General features: G+C 38.2%; 1 protein-coding gene across 8 annotated transcripts in view; it reads left to right on the top strand.

The window, feature by feature from the left end:
- Positions 1–22,327, top strand: part of MALRD1 (MAM and LDL receptor class A domain containing 1) — an 860,334-nt gene that overhangs the window by 539,091 nt on the left and 298,916 nt on the right. The window lies entirely within an intron of this gene.

The raw sequence follows: 22,327 nt of genomic DNA, 5'->3' as shown, positions 1-22,327 counted from the left end.
CAACAGAATGGTGTGGGGAGAAAAGGAGGGAAAAAAAATATGAGCAATTATACCAGCAACACTGCTGGAAAATTCACCTTGGATGCTCCTTACAAACACCCTGGTAGATTACAGTTTTACCAAAGAGATTTTCCTGAGTGTTCAACAGATTAAAAGGTGAGACAGATGCAAACCCACAATTCCACCCCAGGCATATTCTGCACAAATCCTTTGCTAATTTCACTCCCTTCCAGATGGCTGTGTACGTGTGACTTCTTGCTGACAGACTTGTATGTACAGTCACACAGATGCCATAGGAAGTTACACACATTTTAAAAAGAAGATTAAACAATTTGGTAAACGCTGACCTTTAACAATTGGCAGAAGCATATACACACAAAATAATGTTTTCATGTGGGTTATTTGCCTAATAAAGGCATGCCAAGCTGAAGGAGCAGGAAGAAAAAATGACTGGAGGCCTGAAATGAAAGCCACAAAATAAGCTAAGCACAGCCAACGCACCATATGAAATACAAACATGAGGATTTATGTAACAGAGACTCAAAAGGGAGCCAAATTTTATAACTATTTTCTTTCATGGTTCACAACAAGCTCAGCCTTTCTGTGAGGCTATCAGGAAATATTCTGAGTCCATGAAGGGCTCTGTGCAGATATTTATCTGTAGTCATATGCTTCGGTCTCATTAATGGACATGAAAGATTAAAAGCTGTCAGAAATATGTATGGCTGAATATAAATAAGACATTGTAGACAAAAGGAATTCTCATAATCCTCCAGATACTAGAGAAATCCAGTTTTATAACAGAGTGTTCTGCCATTTTAATGACTGTGCTTAATATTGTTATGGACAATCAGGCCTAAGTTCATGTTTGTTGCAGGAATGACGGAATAAATTCAATAGCATAACGTCCCACTCTTACTGCCCGGCTCTTCTTCTTAACAAAGTCCAATGAACAGGGCACTATTGTCCCAATTTAAAATGAAGAGTTCTTTTGTCAGAGACATGCGGAAAAGTATAAAAATGCTGCATAATCTAAAAATAGAAAGTAAAGAAAATAGACACAAAATATTGGCGAGAGTGTTGAATATAAAGATGTGAAGATAAGCATTCTGCTACAGGTGCAAAACGAAGAATGGATTCATGTGTTAAGGTCTTACAAACGCCAACACCAAGTGAGACATAGAAAGACAACATGATACATACGTATTAATCTGGTTAGTTTCTGTTTTGGAATCTTTGCCAGGGATCATTGTGCGTAATAGGAGTAGTTATTTCTAATTGCTGTAAGCTAATCTCATTGGGAAGTAGACAGAGGAGCTAAAAAGCCTTGAGTGTGCTGGTTTATTTCGACAAACCAATATGGATTATATGGACTAGATATTTTTGCACATAATTCTCTTCCAAAATAGTATTAAAGTTTATATTAATGATGGCGGTGCTGAAATAGGATACAGAGATATGAACCGCCATACATTTTTTTTCCCCTCACACAAAATAAATCTTTATTTATTTATTTATTTATAATGGGCACACCCATGGCATATGGAAGTTCCCGAGCCAGGAACTGAATCCAAGCCGCAGATGTAGCAATGAAAGATCCTTTAGAACCTGCGCCTCTGCAGTGACGTGAACCATGGTAGTTGCATTTTTAACCCACCGCGTCACAGCAGGAACTCAAAGAAATCTTTACTTTTGAACAATCCTTTAAGTATTATTTAGTGGTGACTGTGTACATTGGCAATTCTTGTTTGCTGTTGTGTTTTAATCTTGGCATCTCTTTTAATGATGTGTGAAAATTCCACTGCTCTAAGGCTTAACATATTTAACACACATCCTACACTGTCCTTAACATATTTTTGCCCTAAAGAGAGACATATCTGTAGTTCAATTCAGCCCTTTATTTTTATCTAAAGAAAGAAGGAGTATCTTATGATTTGACATTTTCGTTTAAGATAACAGTGCAGTAAAGATTGCTGCAATGGATAGTATGGATGTGATTCAGACACTGTGTAGAGCCTCTTGAGCAAAGTGATCCAATATGTTTAGACAAGAGTTTGGCAAGGCATCTTCAAGATTCCAAAATCAAATAATTGTGATATTCAATCTATTATTTATTATGAGTGCTAGAATAGCAAGCCAGTTTAGATCGGTATCTATTGCGAGATCCATATATGCTTCTACTATCTTTAGTCATAGTGGGCTATCTGGTGATGGTAGGGCTAATGGTAAATAAGACCCATTTTAATCATATTTTCTAGAGGTAAGGGTATTGTACCTCGGGTAGAATGTAGCCAAACTCTTTGCCTCAATGACTATATATATATATATATATATATATAAATATGAAATTAAATATTCATTGCCAACTATTTATACAAACATTTCTATGCTCGACTTTGATAAAAAGAAAATAACCTTATGTGTTCGACTTCAAGGAACTTCAAAAATATTGTAAAGACAAGTCCTAATATGAAAATAAATAAAGAAGAATTAGGTACAAAGTTGGATAGCTCTGATTAATGTTAGTAAGTATAAAAAAATTAGACAGGAAGACTTCTTCAGATGCTTAGAGGCACTTGACATGGTGCCTGTGCTACGAATGGTGGCCGGGAGAGTAGGAATCTGCATGAACATTGGAAACTGGGTACCAGCAGCATGTCTATACCAGAATTATGGAGGAGTTTCTCCTAGATGGACTTCAGAGAGCAACAGCTGAAGAAAAGGATGGCTCGTCCCAGACTCTCCACCTGTGAACCAAAACACCTTCTCTAGGACATCAGTGGAAGGACTCCAGAAGAAGCCTGGTGGCAGCTGCCAGTTCCTATAAGCAGCTGCCAAATAGAGGAGGCAGTGTGGGGGGTGGTATTTAGAGGTCATATCGGGTTGGAAACAAAAGAGCCTGTGCAATTGTGCTCATGATTAATTTGGACAATCATGCCAGGTCAGAATATAGGGGCCAGAAATAATTTCTGTTACCAGGTCAAACATAGGGATAGTGGGAGACCCCAACAAACATCAAACGGAACAGAAATCCTCTACGGCGTAGCCCTACTGAAACTTTGTCACCACCCAAGTTTGCTGGAACTTTCAGTAAAAATGAAGTAGGGGAGTTCCTTCATGGTATAGTAGATTAAGGATCCTGTGTTGTCACTGCTGTGGCTCTGGTTGCTGCTATGGTGCAGGTTCGATCCCTGGCCTGGGAACGTCTATATCCCTGAGGCACTGCCCATCTCCCCCCCCAAAAAAAATTAATCAAGCAGAAACCCATTACAGTTTCTGACAGAATCTATCTCAACACTCAGTGGTAAACTTCCTTGTACTTTCCTCAACAAGAACTAGACAAAGGCCAAAAAATGATCAACTCTTTACTGTGTGCCTGTCTCTGAGATAAACATTCTCTCATTTGCCCTTAGTATAAACTCCATGAGGTCGGTAGCATTAAATAATCTCAGAGGGGTGAATGAAATCCCCCCAGGGTACACACTGAAAGAACATGTGAAAAAGAGAAAAGAGTCAACCACTCAAAAATAATTGCATGACACTAGGGAATCAAAAGTGACAGTGCCCCGCCCATATCCCTTTGTTCATTCTTCCCACTTGAGGGTGTGAAAACTGACTTCCAAATGCCAGAACCTGCATTGCTTTGCTTGTGAGCTTCCTCTGCCCACAGAAGCCAAGTAGGTCAAGTAGGAAGTGCCAGGAAATCCATGCCTGGCTGCCCAGAAGCCTGAGCCCATAGCTATGTGAGCAGGTATGTAAATATCCTGCTTTCTGGCTCCCATATGGTGGAGGAGGGCAAATATCTCTGAACCATCCACTCTAAACTTGTCCCCAAATTCTTCAGTGGAAGTAAGTAATCTCTTATGCTAACAAATGACTTGATTATGCATCTCAATTGGCTGCCTGCCTTTCTTTTTTATTTCTCTCCTCACTTAGTGGAGTTTTCTTTACCTCTCAAACGACTATCTTAACTAAACTATTCTAGTGCACATCCTTGTCTTAAATCACTTTCTACGAGAACACAAATTAATATATTGTTTTATAACAGAATTTTTTAAAGAAATAATGGTTTTGTAAAAGTTATTTAAAATTTAAAACTCTTTGTCTTTAAATTTTGACATTTTTATTATAATATGTTTCCATGTAGACATCTCTTGATTCATCCCCTTCGGTGTTTTTTGGATTTAATGTATCTGGATGTCCATTTTTTTCCCTCAGAGATTTGGGAAATTTTCAGCCATTATTTCATTATATAGACTTTCTGCCTCTTTCTCCCTGACTGGATAATTTCAAATGACTTCTTTTTGAATTTGCTGATTCTTCTATTTGGTCAAGTCTGCTGAGGCTCTTTATTGACGTTTTTAGTCCATTATTGTATCTTTTAGCTCCAGAACTTTGGTTGCTTTGTATAGTCTCTGCTTCTTTGTCAATATTCTTTCATGTATCATTTTCCTGATTTTATTTGGTGATCTGTGTCCTCTTATAACTCACTGCACTATTTGTAATTCTTTGTCAGACAATTGATAGAACTCCTTTCTTGAGGCCAGGTAGTAGAGATTTGTTTTTATTCCTTTATTATGTCATATGTTCTTGAATCTCCATGTTCATCGTAGTTTTGTATTGGTGTCCTTTGAACAAATAGCCACCTCTTCCAGGCTTGTAGGTCAACAGTGAAAGACCTTCAACAGTGGGCCCAGCTAGACAGTCTAGGAGCTTCTCACAATTTTTCCTACGGATTGTATTTTTGGGACTTGTGAGTGTATATTCCTAAGCAGAATAACAGCCTGGTTCCTTTTTCACAGGATCCTATAATCTCTTGTTCCTTCTTATGTCTTTACTGCTGTACTGTGTCTGAGATTTCTCTGTTCCTCTTCTGCAGAGACCAGCTCAGCAGGATGGGGCTGAAGAACGGGTGCTGTGGAACTTAAGGAAAAAAAGTTAACATAAACCAATACACAGAGACATTTATCTTAAGTAAAGGTGGGAACTGGGGGACTCAAGCTCTCAGGGACCAAGAGCCCAGCCTCAAGAAACCACACTGCTTTTATTGTGCTCTTGAGGATTATGTCAAGTGAAAAGGGGGTTGTAGGTGCAGGATATAGGGTTTTTTTTATTATTGTTTTATAAGTTCTTTTATTATTTCAAAAGTCACTTAGCTGGTAGATGGTTAAACTTTTACTCTAAACTTTAGGCATTTAAGAATCATTAGCATTTGAGTTAGCTATCTATGCATAGCATTTCAGAGAATCCTCGCTGTGCTTCCGCAAAGGGCATGCCTATTTGTGGCAACCCTATGTGCCTAGGTTTGCACCTTGGTTCTCTTTTCTAATGCATATTCTGCTTAAGGATCACTCATAAACCACTTGGCCTTGAGGTTCCTCTTTCTCTTATTCTTTAGAGGACATACCATGCTTGTGCAAATGACGTGCCAATCTGCACAGGTCCAATGTACCTAGACCAATGTGTTATGTCCTCATTCAGCTGACCCTATGAATAGCTTATGCCTTTAGGTCTTTGTTCTTAAGCTTAAGTCATTTACCATTACCGTGATTGTTTCTCAAGCAGGAAGACCAGACTAAGGAAGGACAAGATGGAGTTTTCAGCAAAGAGGCTAAGAAAATATTATAAAAACATGTCTCGCAACACTTTCCTTCCCTCCTTGTGGAAAACATTGACTTCTACACCTTCTCCCTATGTTTCAAGGCCATGCTGGGTGCAGTAAGCCACTAGTCTCTTTTCCTTTGTTTTTATCTGCCCCCACCAAACCACAGCAGTTGGTGAGGTAAGATATGAACCAGTCCCCAGGACTGTGCACTGGAAAGAATAGAATGTTGAGGAGGACTCACTCTTTTCCCTCTGACCACACATCAAGGCTGTGCAGAGGGACCCCTTCTCCTGATCTTACAGAGTCATGCCGGCAGCAATAAGCTGTGTGCCCCATTTCTTCATTTTTAGCCACCTCCAGGCATTAAAATTGTGCCGGTTCCATGAATGCTCTAAGTGAGGTGAAATAGACACCCATCCCCTGGCAGTGCACTGAAAGGCTGGGATATTGGATGCTCGTACCACTGCTCCATCTCTCTTGGGTACATCAGATGCATACACCACTGCCCAAGGATGGAATCAAAGGCTAACAATCAAGAAGCAATCTCTCTTGGTTCTGAACTGTACAAATTTGGGGGGAGGGGCTGAAGCAGGTAAAGTGAAATTGCTCTTCTCATCCATTTCAACCAGTCTGTTGTCAGTTTTCTGGTGGTCTGGAGTATTGTAACTGCTTAACTGGGTTCCAGACTTCTCATATAAGTATTTTGGTTCATATGTGATTGTTGGTATTTCTGTGGGTGGAAAGGGGCTAGGACTTCCTATTCTGCCATCTTTAAATGAAAGAAACAGACACTCAATAGAGGTAGATTTTCAATGCCCATCATCACACCCAAACTTTAATCACCTTCAAGAAAATATCAAGTAAATTAAAATATTGATAGTTTGAATCCTAGAATGAAGGGGAGGGGAGGGAATAATTTGAAGAAATATCTGCAGTATTCACATAATCACATAGTTGGTGAATTCTATGGACCCTCTGATTCAAGAAGCTTAGTGGACACCAAACAGGTTAGATAAAAAAGCCATTAAGACATGAGGAATCAAATTGCTAGAACAATAGAGAGAGAGGACTGTAAAATCAGCCTTCAAAATTAAATGGAAACTTTTTGTAAATGCTGAGAGAATTCCTCACCACCCTACTTACAGTAGAAGAACTGTTAATAGGATTTCTACAGGTGAAAGGAAATAATATCATCTAGAAACTCCAATCTAAATGAGAAATGAAGAACACCAGAAATGCTAGATATGTGGATTAATAGATCATCTTTTTCTCATTAAAAAAGCTTTAAAAGGTAATTGACTGTTTAATGGAATGATATGTATAATGCATTGTGAAATTTACATAAAAAACAACAAAGTAGTAAAATATATGACAGCACAAGCACAACGGAAGGAATGGGTAAGTAGGCATACTTTTTAAGATTCTCACTCTGTATTTCAACAGAGATAATATTAGTTGAGAATAGACTATTATAATTTAAAGATGAATATTTTAAATCAAAGAGGACTCAAAATCAAAAATGTAGTAAACTAATAAGCCAAGAGAGATGATAAAATGATTTTTAAAAGTTACTCAAATTAGTAAAGGAATGAAGGACAGTTGTAACAAAGAGAAAATTAATGCAAGAGGTAAAATACAAAATAATGCCTGTATAATTTTTAAAAATATAAAATAGAAGTGAAAGAAAATGTGGGAAAGATAGAGAACAAGGAATCCATGGGCAGATAAAAAATAATTACAATGAATATTTAAATCTTCAGTATTAAAAATCTAAACAATTAAAAAGCATATATTGGATTAAAAAGCAATACTTAACTACATGCCCCTATAAGAAACACACTTTATGGAGTTCCCATTGTGGCTCAGTGGAAACAAACCAGACTAGCATCCATGAGGACGTAGGTTTGAACCTTGGCCCTGTCAGCGGGTTAAGGATCTGGCATTGCCTTGAGCTCTGGTGTAGGTCACAGATGCCACTTAGATCTGGTGGTATTGTGGCTGTGGTGCAGGCCAGAAGCTCCAGCTCCAATTTGGCCCCTAGCCTGGGAACTTCTATATGCCTTACCTGCAGCCCTAAAAAGAAACAAAGAAACACACTTTAAAAATAAAGAAATAAAAGAGGGAAATGATAGAAAAGGAGGTAGCATGCAAACACTAATAAAAATAAAGCTGAAGTGGCTGTAATAATTTCACACAAAATAGATTTCAAAAAAGAATTATTGCCAGGGATAAAAAGGGAAATTTCATGATCATAAAAGTGTCAAGTCATCAAAAAAACCCATGCATTTCTAAAAGTGTATGCCCTCAACAGCACTTTCAAAATACATGAAGGGAAAATTGACAGAACTGAAAAAAGAAATAGAAAAATTACAATTGTGTTATGATATTTTAGTATTCGTTCTCAGTAATTGAGAGAACAATAGAGAAAAATCAGCAAAGATACAGAAGGCTTGAAAAACATGACCAATCATTTTATGATAATTTGCATTTATAGGACACCTCCAGCAGCCTCTCACTGACAGACTTCTCATGATGACTTTCCACCCCATACCAAGGATTCTGTTCCATGTTTACTGAGTCAAACACTAATCCAAGGTGTTTTGCTTATGTGATGAAAGTCTCAAGTCAGTGTACCTTTCCAAAAGGAAATTAGCCCCCATGAGTTCAATTTAGGTGAGCCCCATCAAAATCAGAGCATTTGGGGAAGTTTTCTGGAGGGCTAGGTTTTAAGCATCCAGTACTGTTGCTGTGGTGACTCAAGTCACTGCTGTGGCATGGGTTCGATACCTGGCCCAGGAATTTCACATGCCACAGGTATAGCCAAAAACAACAACAACAACAAAAAGAAGCATTTTCTCTTGATGATGGGCTAAAGTTGTTGCTCGCTTTGAAAATGAAGGGTAGGTGGTTTTTTGGAATAGAAAAGTAGTTCCTGACCCATAAAGAGCAAGGAAACTTGGATCTCGCATCTCCAGTTTCAAGTCACTGGATTCTGTTAATGAGCTGAATGACCTTCCAGGAATATTTTTTGCAGACTCTTCGGATAAGAGTCTAACTCAACCAATATGTTGACTTCAGCCTTAGGAGACTTTAAGCAGAAAAGCCAGTATAGCCTGTCCAGACTTCTAACAACTAAAACATTGAAATAATAAATTCATACTGTGGAAATCTGTAACATAACAGCAGAGAGCTTACATGCAGCTATAGCAAAAACACTGATTTCAAGTGCACATGGAACATTCAGCAAGATGTTGAACCTTAAAACTAGTCTCAGTAAGTTGAAATGAATGGCAATCACACAGAGCATTTTCGCTAAACACAAGGGAATTTAATTAGGTGTTAATATAGTGTCCTGTCTGGAATATTCCATATACATGAAATTAAGCCACACCCTTCTATGTCAGCCACCAAAGAAGACATCACAGGAGTTCTGTTGTGGTACAGCGGAAACGAATCTGACTAGGAAACATGAGGTTTTGGGTTCGATCCCTGACCTCACTTGGTGGGTTAAGGGTCCAGCATTGCCGTGAGCTGTGGTGTAGGTCACAAATGCGACTTGCATCTGATATTGCTATGGCTGTGGCATAGGCTGGCAGCTGTAGCTCCAGATGGACACCTAGCCTGGGAACCTCCTTATGCTGTGGGTGCGGCCCTAAAAAGAAAAGAAAAAAAAAAAAAGAAGGCAACATCACAAGGGAAACTCAAAAACATTTTGAACTGAGTTAAAATGAAAACATAGAAAAATTATCACAACTATCACAGTAGGTGCTACTTTCATGGCAACTCTCAATTGGTTTCAAATGTGTCGGTTTTACCTAAATGCTCTTAATTCCAACCTCTTCTAAAAAGAAATGATTTCCTGATTCCTTTATACAATCTGTTGTTGGGAGTAAGAGTGCTCTTCTTTGCTGTCCTATCAAGTGAGTGCACTGCCCCGAGACCAGTATTGCTAATGTAATAGGAAAGGAAGCATCACATAAATGAATTGCTGTGTTGTTGTGACTTTACCATGGAGAACACTCAAGAGCATTTTTTTTTTCTTAATAAACTAACCACAGAATAGTTTGTCTCACACACAAAGCCAGCCCATAGGCTTCTAGATAAATACCTGGTTGATGTTATGCTGTCCTTCGTTTCCTTCTCTGAAAGAACCCTTGAATGTTCTTAGAGGAGAGCTATTTCTCTTTAGTGAGTTTATAACATGAAATAGCAGTAAGCCTCATGTGCCTGGAGAACTAAGAACCATAAAACACACCAAACACCAAAAGCCGCCTCTGAGAAAGCCACAGAAATAAGGAAGACTCCAGTAGATGAGGGTATAGTTGTGTACCATGTCATTATTATTCTTGGTTGTTGATATCATTTATTTCAGGAAGAAAGAGCTGAGAGTGACTTTTTTTTAAAATAAACTCATTCCTCCTCTTCCCTTCTCTCCCTTGTTCCCTCTTCCCACCCTCCCTCTCGTCCTCTCTTTAAACAATGCAGGCTTTATGCGGATAGTAAGACTGGAATCATGACCTCTTACCACTTGGGAATTACACTGAAAGCTCATCGAAATAAATCATAAAATTGCCCCAGCTGTCTTTGCTGCTTGGATGAAAATCACAGCTCTCCAAGTGATTTTTCTGCCTTTCTACTTTTGTGGTAGTTTGACTAGTATTTATGTGTTCATTTTATTCATTTTCTGCATATATCGTAATTGCTTCAGCACCAGCCTTTTTGTATACAAGCATTTCTCATCAAAATTGTGAACATTCTTATTGCAAGCAGCAAGAGTGTTTGAATTCTCCTATATGCCACCAATGGATGTCTTGAGACATAGAAAAAAAAAATAGTACTCTCCCTTACAGGCTAATTGGTTCCGTCGTATTCATGATATAATGCTCATAGGCCTCAGAGAGAATAGATGACAATGGCTTTTGAGTGGATACCGACTCATGTGAGACCCCAGGAATGACTCCTTAATATGGTGAAATGTCAGGGACTGATAGCCCAGTGTTGAGAGACAATTTTCCATGGATGTCTTGCATTTCCGCACATTTTGAAAAGCAAGGCACTGACTGCTCTTTGTTTTGAACTGTCTCTATGAGGATGTTTGTATATAAACAGCCTGGAAAGATACAAACACTGTCTCCCTCCAAATCAAAGTTGAGGTTTGCCAGCAGCACTGGAATGTCCAGTTTCTCTTTCTGAAGCTAAAGGTAGACATGTTTACTGCCTATGATGAAGATTCAGGTTCCTTATGCTCAGAGTTCTTCTATAAAGCAACCACCTACTCATGCAGGTCCTATGTATTCTTCATCTCATCCTGTGGAAACAGATTCAGGGAACCAATGCATGCAAAAAGTGACAATACACTGGCTATTCTATTACTGTGAATAGTAAACTGTCCTTCAGCTCTGACCCAGGAGACTTGTGTTTTCTCATAAATAGCATCTATACAACTATGATAAGCTAACTTATTAACTTGCAATTGGGTAAAATCTCTTCACAAGTCTTGACACCCAAGTCAAATTCTGAGAAACAATGTAGGTTTGAGGTTCAAAGACTGATCCCTAAGACTGGAAAGGAAAATGCATTTGCCCTGCACCTGCTCCAAAGAAAGACCAGCACTTATCAGATGATCTGAGTATTAGGAACAGTGTTGCCCCATCTATGGATTTTGTACATGTTGACCAGAGAATGTACCAGCTGAGGTCTTAAACAGCACTCAGTGCTAGAAATAATGCTACAGGCTGTCCTAGCAGCCTTCTTCCTGGGGCCTAAATTCCCTAAGGCCCCCTCTGAACTACAGGTGTCTATTACTGATAACTACACTGATTAGAGCCTCTAGCAAAGGGATGTAGCTTCTACCTCACCATAGGTCTACTGAATACATTCATTCAAGAAACAGATCCTGGCCTGCTCTTGGGAACTTTTGGACATCAAATACCTTTCACAGGATTTCTAGGTAACGCTGTGTCCAAGTATTCCCATATTGGTTTTGGGGGCCACTCAGGCGCTATCTATGGGGTTGCAAAGGTTCAACAGTCTTTTATGAGATGGAGATGGTGTATACTCAAGAGAGACTCTCATTTTGTTCTGTGGTTGTGTCTTCCTTATGCAAAAAGGTCACAGGCACATCTTTAGAACCTCTGCCTCTCCAACAGAGGAAGCCTTGACTACTTTGGCAACCTGGTAAACCTTCCAGGAGTTTCTCAAGGATGCATGGACTTGGTTCATCCATGGCTTGGTCAGACTAAAAGCTGATAATGTCCACTGGGTGGCAGCAGCCATCCAGCCCCAAGAACTCTGAAAGACTCTTGCCTTAGACCAGTAGTAATCAGCAACCACGGTCTTTATTATGTTTCATGTATGAATGTCTTACTCCACTAGAAAGACTTAAACTTTATCAAAGTCAGGGATCATATTACATTGTACAATTATATTGTATGATTATATTGTACATTTCCTGACAGTCCCTACGTGAATCAGCCCCCAATCCAAGATATATATTTTAAAAGAATTTATAATTTATTATAGCTGAATTTAAGTCGACTCTTAAAATTATTAGAGAATATTTTTAATGCATATTTTGCCTCAGTGTCTTTGAAAATATAATCCAGTTTATTGGCATCCTGGTTTGATTGTTCTAAAAACAACCATACGGCCCCACCCACAGTTCACTTTATTGTAATTAGACTGTTTCGGTGATATATTGACAAAAGTGGGGGCATAGATAATGAGTGATGAAGTCTTATTATGTCCTAGTGCAGACAAACCATGGTTTCTTTGTCTCAATCACACGTACTGAGAGAACGGATGAACCGGCTATTGGCTCCTGAGAGGTGTGTCTCCTTGATTCAAAGAATCCTTTTAAGCTAACCATCCTTACTTATAATCACTGCCTCCAGTAATTCTTATTATACTTGGTTCTTCATTATTCATAATATCATTAGTCTCATGAGACCTAATGTAACCAGAAACTACTGTAGGCGTAGACTCGCAGGAGTAGCAGCACTTGATCTGAGGTCAAACTAATTCAGTTACAGTCCTCTGAATTAGTGCTTCCTTGAAGATGAAGCTGGACCAGGGGAGGCTGTCCTTAGTTCATCTCCCATTGCACTTTGAAAAGTGGGTACTGTCTGGCAGGAGATTTTGCTTTTTAGGATTCATTGTTAAAGTTTACCATTAGACTCTGAACCATAGGTAACAATGCTATGTAGTGGGAAGAATATTGGACTTGAATTTTTTTTTTAACCCTTTAGCTCAGGGTTAAAAGTAGAGCCTTAATTAACTCCCTTTACCTCTCTGTGTCAGCTTCCTGATAATGTTAAGTATCAGATGAAAGAGGCTAATCGAAACCTAACTTGTCTCACTGCCTCCAGTCACTCCCAGTTTCAGTGCAGTGTTCAGTTTCAGAAGATTAAGCTTTCTAGAACAATAGTCTAACCATATCACTCCTCTGCTGAGGATTACTGAATATTTTCCTAGGCAAAAAAATAAAAAATAGAGTTCACACGTCTTAGATGGATATTCCACATTGGTTCTATTCAATGTAAGTTTATTGAGCGGATAGTAGAGATATGAAAATGTCATAGCTTTAGTGATGCAAAGACAACTATAAGCCTCTTGCTCTTTTGTAAGAAGCTTAGGGTTTAGTAGAAAAGACATTCTCGTAAATGAATAATGATTTTTTTAAAAAATCCACAGTTGTGCTTTAGTATCATGATAAACATCAGTGTTACAAGGGTCTCCTCAAAATAATAAATAATAACATCATGTAATAATGATATTATTACTATTATCAAAAGAGTAATCATGATAACAGCAGTTGTTTGCTGATAGTCTGCCGTGTATGGTATGCCAGGGCACCATTTGACATTTTAGCTACATTTTGATGTATAAGATTATCTTCCTTTTACAAATGATAGAATTCAGTGAAAACATACCTTACCCAGAATCACATAAATAGAAGTGGGATTCAAACTTATATTTGCCTAATAACAATGTCCACGTCCCACTGTATTAGTTTTATATGGTTGCCATTAACAAAATGCCACAAATTTAGTGGCTTTAAAAGAAAACAATTTCTCATCTTCTCATAAGTCTGACAGGGGCCCCATAGTGAGAATCGCAGTGTCTGTAGGGATGTATTTCTTGCCGTAGGTCCTTGCTCACTCAGACTGCTGGCAGGATTCGGTGCCTTGTGTTGGAAGGGCTGAGGTCCCCATTTGCTTCCTGGCTTTAGCTGCAGGTGGGGCCTGGCTTTTAGAGACCACCCACATTCCTTGGATAGTGGCCCTCTCCCTCCATCTTCAACACTGGAAATAGTGGGTCATGTCCCTCTCATAATTGGACTCTCTTCTGCCTCTTTTTCCTTTTTGTACTTCAGTCTTATGCCTTCCTCATTTGCTTCTAAGACCTGTGTGGTTAGATTAGGCCCCCTGAATAATCCAGGATAATAGTCCCATCCCAAGATGTGTACCTTTAATCACATCTGCCAAAATCACATCCCCCTCTCCCCCCCCACAAAGTAACATATTCACAGGTCCCAGAGATTTAGGCAGGAAGATAAAGATGACGCATCATTCAGACTACCCCACTCAGTTTCTTTCTTTATCTTTTTTTTTTTTTTTCCCCTAAAGAATGTGGGCTCTGGTAAATCGGGATTCATTTGATCTAATGGAATAGTAGCCTGTAAGGAGAGAGAGAGAAATATACTTAAAACTAGGAAGAATATGATCAAGGGCTCAGGGACATAAAGATCCTTGTGTGTTTGGAGGAATGGACAGATAATCTGGTTGAATGAAAGGAAGATGGTGTAAAGAGGACTGGAGATAAGGATGCCAGAAAGAGGGTGGGGACTGGCTTGTGGGTGTCCTTGAACGATATGCTCAAGAGTTTAGACTAATCTCATCCTGGAGAATGAGGAAATGTTTGACCATGAAGCAATACCTGAGTCTCTTATGGTCCTATCTCTGCTAATTCCATATGTGAATTTTGGAGCGAGAGGACATAGATTTTGAGTTCTGGCTCCAACACTGATTGACTAGTTTATTCTCTACATGATTTCTCTTCAAGTTTGATGCAGAACAAGTGTGGTCATGCACACGTGTGTATATTTCCAGAGGGGCACACAGGAAAGTGCTCTGTAAATTATCAAGTGCTATGGAAATATTAGTTTGGATCTCAAACTAGGTTGATTTAATTCTTATCCACAAGCATGCTGGGAATTATATTTCTCCTTAATATTCATGCCACTTGTCAATTGTTGGAAAAGTTTTCTGTTCTCTGTGTTTCTTCCATGAATCCTATTCTTATTTTTAAGGCAGTTAAGTACCCAACTCCTCTGTGAAGCTGTCACTGGGCCCAGAGTTACCTCCCCCTGTGTCACTGATCTTTTGTAGGGTTCACTTATGCCATTCAGTTCTCCTATCACAGAATGAATTACATCATGCGTGAATCTTTAGTATAATTTATACATAGTTGTTATTTTAAACCGTATTAAAATAGATGGTAGTCTTTTGCTTCTTGTGAATTCTAGTTTTTTCTATTTGGCCAAGGATCTTATGCAATGAGCTAAAATGAAAAAGAATACACACTTCAATGTTAGATCCATTTGGGTCTAAATACCGGCCCTGTCATATACTAGTGATGTGAATTTGCACAAGTTAATTAATATTGGTATAAAATCAAGATAATATTTATTTTTCAGTGTTGTGAGAATTAGAGATAATATGTATCAAATGTCCAGTGTTGGTTGGCATTCAATTAATTTTTGCTCTGATAATGAATGTGATGACTATTAAAGTGGGTTTTTTTTTTTTAACCAAAGTGTGTATTCACCTAAAGTTGATATTTTTCATTTTTTCCCAAAACATCTTTAAATATTTATTTATATTTTGAAATAGCCTTGTAGTGAAGCGAAGTCAGTTTTAACAATAATTTTAGTAATGGAAAAAATTTTGCACAGAAAGCTTAAAGGAAGTAATTAAACCAGACTTTGAATCACTAAAGGTCTGTGAATTGACCTTAGTGTGGTGACTTTAGCTGCTAAGCTTAGTTAACTATTAGCAATGAGCTTTTCTCTCTCCAAAACTAGAATTCATAGTCCTAAAACTATCTTGCATTTGCATATATTCATCGAAAGTTTTGGCCTCCTGATTATGCAGCAGTCTGAACAAAAAAGCTAGATTTTTTTCCCCATTGATTCTTTGTCTAATATTTACTTAAGTTTTTTTTTTCCTTGTATTTTTCAAAGACTTTGGGAGGAATGATACGTATTTCCTTTGATTACCTTCATTACCTAAATTCTTTCAGCCTTCATTCCATTTCTCAACCTATTCCATGTAACGTAGGACTCTTCCTCTTTCTCTTTTAAAGTCTATCATATGTGGTTACTTGTCAGGAAATTTAGAGGAAAATTCAGCATGATTTTTCTCCAGAGAGAACTGTTGAATGAGAGATAGTATTTGCCAGCGCATGCTATGATGTGCTAATATGTCTTGGCGGGTTTATAGACTTTGAAGCCATTTACACTTCCCTCAAGCTCAATTTTCTCATCCATATAAAGGAATACTGATCTCTAATCTCCCTGGGAGTTGAGATGAGGGCAATCTAAGATAATGTGTCAATGTTCTATAAAAATAAGGTATTTATATTATTACCTGGTATGATATTAATTTCTCTCTTTTTTTGCAAATGATAATAGAACTTTATTCTGCCTCAATTTTTCTCCACTATCCCTCCCCCACAAAAAACTTGAACAAATGGTTATATCATTCAGCCAATTTTTCATATCGAAAACCTAAAAGCAATTCTTGACCTCTCCCATGCTTACTATTTACCTTGGGTCTATAAGACATTTCTGTGGCTCTCCCTTTAAAATATTTCCCAATTTTAGCTGCTTTTCACCATCAATCTGCCACCCTTCTAAGGACAATGATAACAGCTCACATGTGTTGAGTAATCACTAATTTCCAGGTACTACTTATTTAATCCTCTTGTTCCAGCCAGTCTGAACCCACCGCCTCCTTAGCTGTATTCACTTCCTAAAGGACCTCCTTTTATATATTCATGCTACTCTTTTTCATGTGCCAGACAAAGACTGCTTTTTGTTTTTGTTTTTGTTTTTTTCGGAGTGGCATTAATTATAGACAGAAGCTGCCAATGGCTCTCTATCTCAGAGTAAAGCCAAGGTCCTGGCCCCCTTGGACTCTCCTCTCAAAGCTCAGAACCATGCTTCTAAGCATCTATCCACGTGGACTTTCTTTTCTTTTTTCTTTTTTCGTTTTTTTTTTTTTTCTTTTTTCGGGCTGAATCTGCAGCATATGAAAGTTCTCAGACTACAGCTGCCAGCCTATGCCACAATCAAGGAAACTCACAACGACGCTGGATCCCTGACCCACTGAGCAAGAACAGGGATTGAACCTGCATCCTCGTGGATACTAATCAGATTCATTTCCACTGTACCATAACAAGAATTCCCACATGGGCTTCTTAATGACCCTCCATGACTCTAAGCAGTTTCCCAAATTCAAGGACCTTGAACTTGTCATTCTCTCTGCCACCTTGCATGGCTCTCTCCTTCACTCTATTTGGGTTCGCTACTTAAATGTTATAAAGTTATTTCTTTAGAGATGACTACAAAGGGCCACTCCCTCTTCCATCCACACTCTCTTTACTGTCATTCTCTCTGTAAAGGTACACTCCATCATTGTCTCTGTCCTCCACTGGAGGAGAAACACCATCAGAACAAACACTCTAGTCCTCACTGTTATATACTCCCTGTGCCAGAGCAACGTGCCTGGCACAAAGGAGGTGATTGCTAATCCATTACCATATGAAGGAATAAATGAAACAATAACATGAAGACTCTTGTGATGTTTGGTCTTAGTGAAAGCTTTTTTTAAAAATGTATTTTATTTTAGCTTTTTCTTTAGTTCTCTTGCTAGGGACTGAATCAGAGCTGCAGCTGCTGGCCTACACCATAGCTCATAGCAACACCAGATCCTTAACCCATTAGGTGGGGCCAGGGATAAAACCTGAATCCTCATCAATACTAGTTGGATTCGTTACCACTGAGCCACAATGGGAACTCCAGTGAAAGCTTAGCATAAAGATTACTTCACCTACTTAGCTTTAGGTTACTTCTTTTTTTTTTTTTTTTCCCTTAATATATATGTACTTTAAAATACTCAAGACCCATGAGAGAAATTTCTTTACAGTCTTGTGTCAGGGAGCGCTATTGTTCTCCTAAGTAAACAGTATGACTTTATCTTACAAAAACTGATTTTTCATAATTTCCTTATGCCTCCCTTTTGTAATACTATCAGAGTGATCCTGTAGCCTAATTATTCTAACTCTGCAGGATGTTTTTTGTGTTCTAAGTTGGTAACTATATTCACTGTACTAGGCTTTCTTTATCTTCTGATTCTATCAGGTTATCCATTTGGCCACTTCAGTTCCTCCTGATAAAAAAGAAAATATTAAAATACTAATATAATGTACCTAGCATAATCTATGAGATCCTTTTTATTCATTCTTTGACATGTGAATCAGCTCATCAAGCTTTAAGCTAAGGGACAAAGTGACTTGCCTTCAGTCCAAGGGACTGGAATTGGCCAGGTGAACTATCTGATGTTTCTAACCATTTTGACTCCTTCATCTGTTAATCTTACACTTTGTTTGAAGATTCTCCTACAAATCGGGAAGTGATACAATGCGCTCAGGACTCCCGTGTTCATGATTGTCACTGCCCACTCAGTGTTGGCTGAGGGGCTTCTCATTCACACACTAAGAAATGGAACAGTCCTACTTTTCCCGATATGCTCCTGAGAGTCGTTTGTGGTCCAGCAACCAACCAAACTTCACAGCTGAGATGACATCTGAAGCTAGGGCTTTTAGCCTTTCTCTGGAGCATGTTTCACTGGAGTGGGTTCATCAGATTAAGTGTTTGATAATATGAGATAAATGGTCCAGGCTTGGCACAAAACCATAAGGGATGTTCAGTGTACCAGAGGGGTGATTTTGACAACGACAGGATGTAATGCACAGCAGATACCTCCCACAGAGCCAGACAAAATTAAACATTTGATCATTCTATCAATAGCTAATATAACCTATTGTTAATATGGTATTATTTTGCTTTGTACTGTGTGAATAAATTTAATAAAGTTAGGTAACTTTGTCAGGCATATACCACATATATATAGGCGATATGATGCATCTATAATCGTATGTATACTATTATATATATAATAGTATATATTGTACATGTTATATTATACATATTCCAAAGTTGATTTTAGAACAGTGGAAATTTCACTTTAGCCTTCTTATCCTTACTTGTGACATTCGAGCATGAAGATAACGTTTCTTACAGTGTCGTTCTGAGGATGAGAGACAATAGTCATAAGGCACCTACCACAAAGCGCAACATATAGGAGGCGATTGATAAGTGGTAGTTATCATTATGACTAACTTTACCACTTACTTGAAAATTGCTCTTCAATCATTTTAACCATATTTTAATTCATATGCAAATTCACGTATGTAATACTTTCATATGTACACACACAAAATACACACACAGGTGTATATGTAATATGTATGAATTATGTAATATACACAACATACACACATATACACACACACAAATACTGAAAATTGGTTTAATCCTAGTTAGATAATACATAGTTTAAGGAAAGGGAGCCTGTATTTTAATCTTGTTTTAAAAGGGTTTTGTACTCTACTCATTCTGAATGATACATACCAGGTCAAAAACACATAAACTAAAACAAATTCAAACATAGTTTAATTAATTTTAAACATAGTACACTGCACAAATGGGAGTATCATTTAGGCAAACAAATGCTGTGGATTTGTTTTGCTTCCTACTAATAGAATTTAGCTTAGATTGTCTGTTTTATTTTCCCCTTTGCATTAGATAATTGCCTCAGTTTCTTTATATAGAATTTTTATTAACCAGGTCAGCAGGGGTTACAAATGGAAATTGCTTTATTATAGGATCAAATTACATAAAGGTAGTATTAAATTTGGACTGTGACTATTAAATTCTGTCTATAGGCAGAATAGGTATTGCTTAAAGTATTGGAAATACATGTTTTGAACAAACTAAATAGCTATTGTCACTGTCTAAAACAAAAAGAAAGCAGAAATGTTTGACATTTTCATCACAGCAAAGAGATCAAAGGTGACTGACTCTCTGTAATACCCTCCATCTTAGTATTTCAAAGTTCATCAGTCCAGTCACAGCCCTTTCCCGGTCCTCCTTGTCCAACACCCAAAATATCAACTCGTCTTCCAGTCACCCATCTCCTAGAAAGCTCTCACTCACTATGTGCTCTCTTCTTTGCTTTATTCAGTTCGTTCATTCACTCTTTCTTTTGTTCATCCAGCAAATGTATAGCAAGCACTTCTAAGTACGTGCCAGTATCTATCCTCTGTGGACTCTGTAGAGTAGCAGTGGAAAGAGTCATAGTGCAAATGACCAAGCAGACACAGTGTTAAAAAAGTCCTTGAAAGAAGAGTTACCTGGTACGACAAGAGATTACATTAGAGAGATTTGACCAATCAAAGCTTCTTGAAGGAAGTGGAGATTGAGCTGAAATCTGCAAGATTTTCAAGGGGAAGGCTCTAGAGGCAGATGGTCCTTATGTCAAGTGTCTGTGGTTGGAGTGTTTGGACGAAGGCCAGTAGGTTAGTGATGGGGAGTTAAGGAGGAGCATGATGGAGGCTGGAAAGGTGAGTTGCAAACAGACTGAGTTAATTCTGTGTCATGATAGCAAACTTGGTCTTTACTGTAACTGTGATAGGAAGCCTTTAAAGCCTTTCAAGCAGGGTGGTAATCCAGTTTGCATTCTGAAAACATCACTGGGCTTGCAATGTAGGATACGAGTTTTAGGAGGACCAGAGTAAATGCAGAGCAGTCAATGAGGAAATAATTTCATTAGTCAAGAAGAGAGATGAGTATATGGCCAAAGCTCATCCTCTGCTCACTGGTACTGAATAGAAACACAGAGAAAGAATTGGGGGCAAAGGAGAAAAAAATAGCTTTATTGCTTTGCCAGGCAAAGGAGGCCAAAGCAGGCTAATGCCCTAAAGACTGTGCCCTCCCTTGGGAGAAATTAGGAAGTGGTTTTAAAGTTTGGGAATAGAAAATAGGGCCACAGGTAAGGATCGGGTAGATGCAAGCTTTCATTCTTCTTCAAAGTTGGTATTTAGTGACTCCAGGACTGGTTCTGGTGGTTGTCCTCTCTGGCTCTCCTTTCTTGGGCCCTTTAGTTCTGCAGAAGAACTCAGATAATGTTGTTATGTTTATTCCTCGAAGAGGAACTAGGATCCTGCCCCAAATCTGCACTGTTGTTTCTGCACTGCTTCTCCCTTGTCACTGCATCCCCACCCTTCCCTGATTAGTACCTGTTTGACCCTGCCCTTTGGAACTCAGCAAGGTCATGGAGGCTGAAGCTTATTCCCAAAAAAAACAAGAAACGGGGACATGGAAAGGCTTGTGTGCCCAGGAGCCCAACAGGGTCCTGCTCTCCTTCAAGTATCCCTTGAATGAAGTGGATGATTTAAGAGATATTTTGAAGACCAAGGGAGAATCTGCTAGTGATTGATTGAACATGGGAATTGAGGGAGAAACAGGGATCAAGCAGGATGACTGGATTTCTCCCGAGTTCTCTTTTATCACCTCTCACCTTCCCTTTTGACTCTCCCTTTTGCATCTTATAAATGACTACAAACTTAATACAGAGCTTAGATATTTTCACAGAGCATTTCATTCCCTATATTTCCTTTTGTAAACTAAAATTTGGTTCTCCCTTCGTTTTAGCACTTCTTGCACAGCCATCCAGAGTGGAGAGTGTTGGGTCTGCCACTTCTCATAAACCATGGTGTCCAGAAAATTGTCAACATTTTTTGCCACTTATTCCATGTTAAAACTCATCAAAAAAAGCATGGAACAAAAAAAAATTTTTCTTCTAATTTCTGTCCTATTTCCAGAATGACTCTTCACTGCTTATGTATCTTTCCAGAGATATTCAATAAATACACCAGCACATGTGTATGTGTACGTGTGTACGTATTCCTCTTTTTCACTTTAAAAATCTTAACGTTCATTCATATGCCAAAGCAAATTTCAGGTGCATCAAAGGTTTAAAATGTGTAAAAAAGAAAAAAATGAAATCATATAAGTAATCATAGAATACTAGAAAAATATGGAAGATTTTTGTTTAATATTAGATTGTCAAAAACCATAAAAGGAGGGATTAAAAAATTTGATTTTGTAAAAGTACCAAATAGAATTTTCCTAAAGTGACTTGATCTTCAGATTTATCCCTTGGTCATATTTCTTGCTCTAGCTCGGTATTATGGTGGCAGCTCCATTTGTGATGTCTTAGACAAAAACAATTCTCCTTAAATACTCAAGCCTCTACTGGGTACACTGAAAGACAATAAAGGATTATTATATTTTACATTTCCTGACAGCAGAAATAACCCACTGGACTGTTTTCATGCCCCTTCCCTGATAGTTGAATTTAAGACTTCAGAAAATATTGATGTTTAATGATCAAACTCTTCTTACCTTACTATATATGATACACTTGAAACTCAAGATATAAAAGTTGTTCACCACCAAGACATCAGAAATTTCTTTCAAGTCAGAGTTATTAAGGAACATTTATCTTTACAAGTGCCTTTATATTTCTTATTTGA

This window comes from Sus scrofa, chromosome 10 (assembly GCF_054392235.1).
Source record: "Sus scrofa isolate SSC_HxYL_T2T_F1_AM1 chromosome 10, Sscrofa_HxYL_maternal_Yorkshire_Landrace_v2.0, whole genome shotgun sequence".
Taxonomy (NCBI): Eukaryota; Metazoa; Chordata; class Mammalia; order Artiodactyla; family Suidae; genus Sus; species Sus scrofa.
The sequence above is the reverse complement of the archived record's forward strand: the minus strand, read 5'-3'. Positions and strand labels throughout refer to the sequence as shown.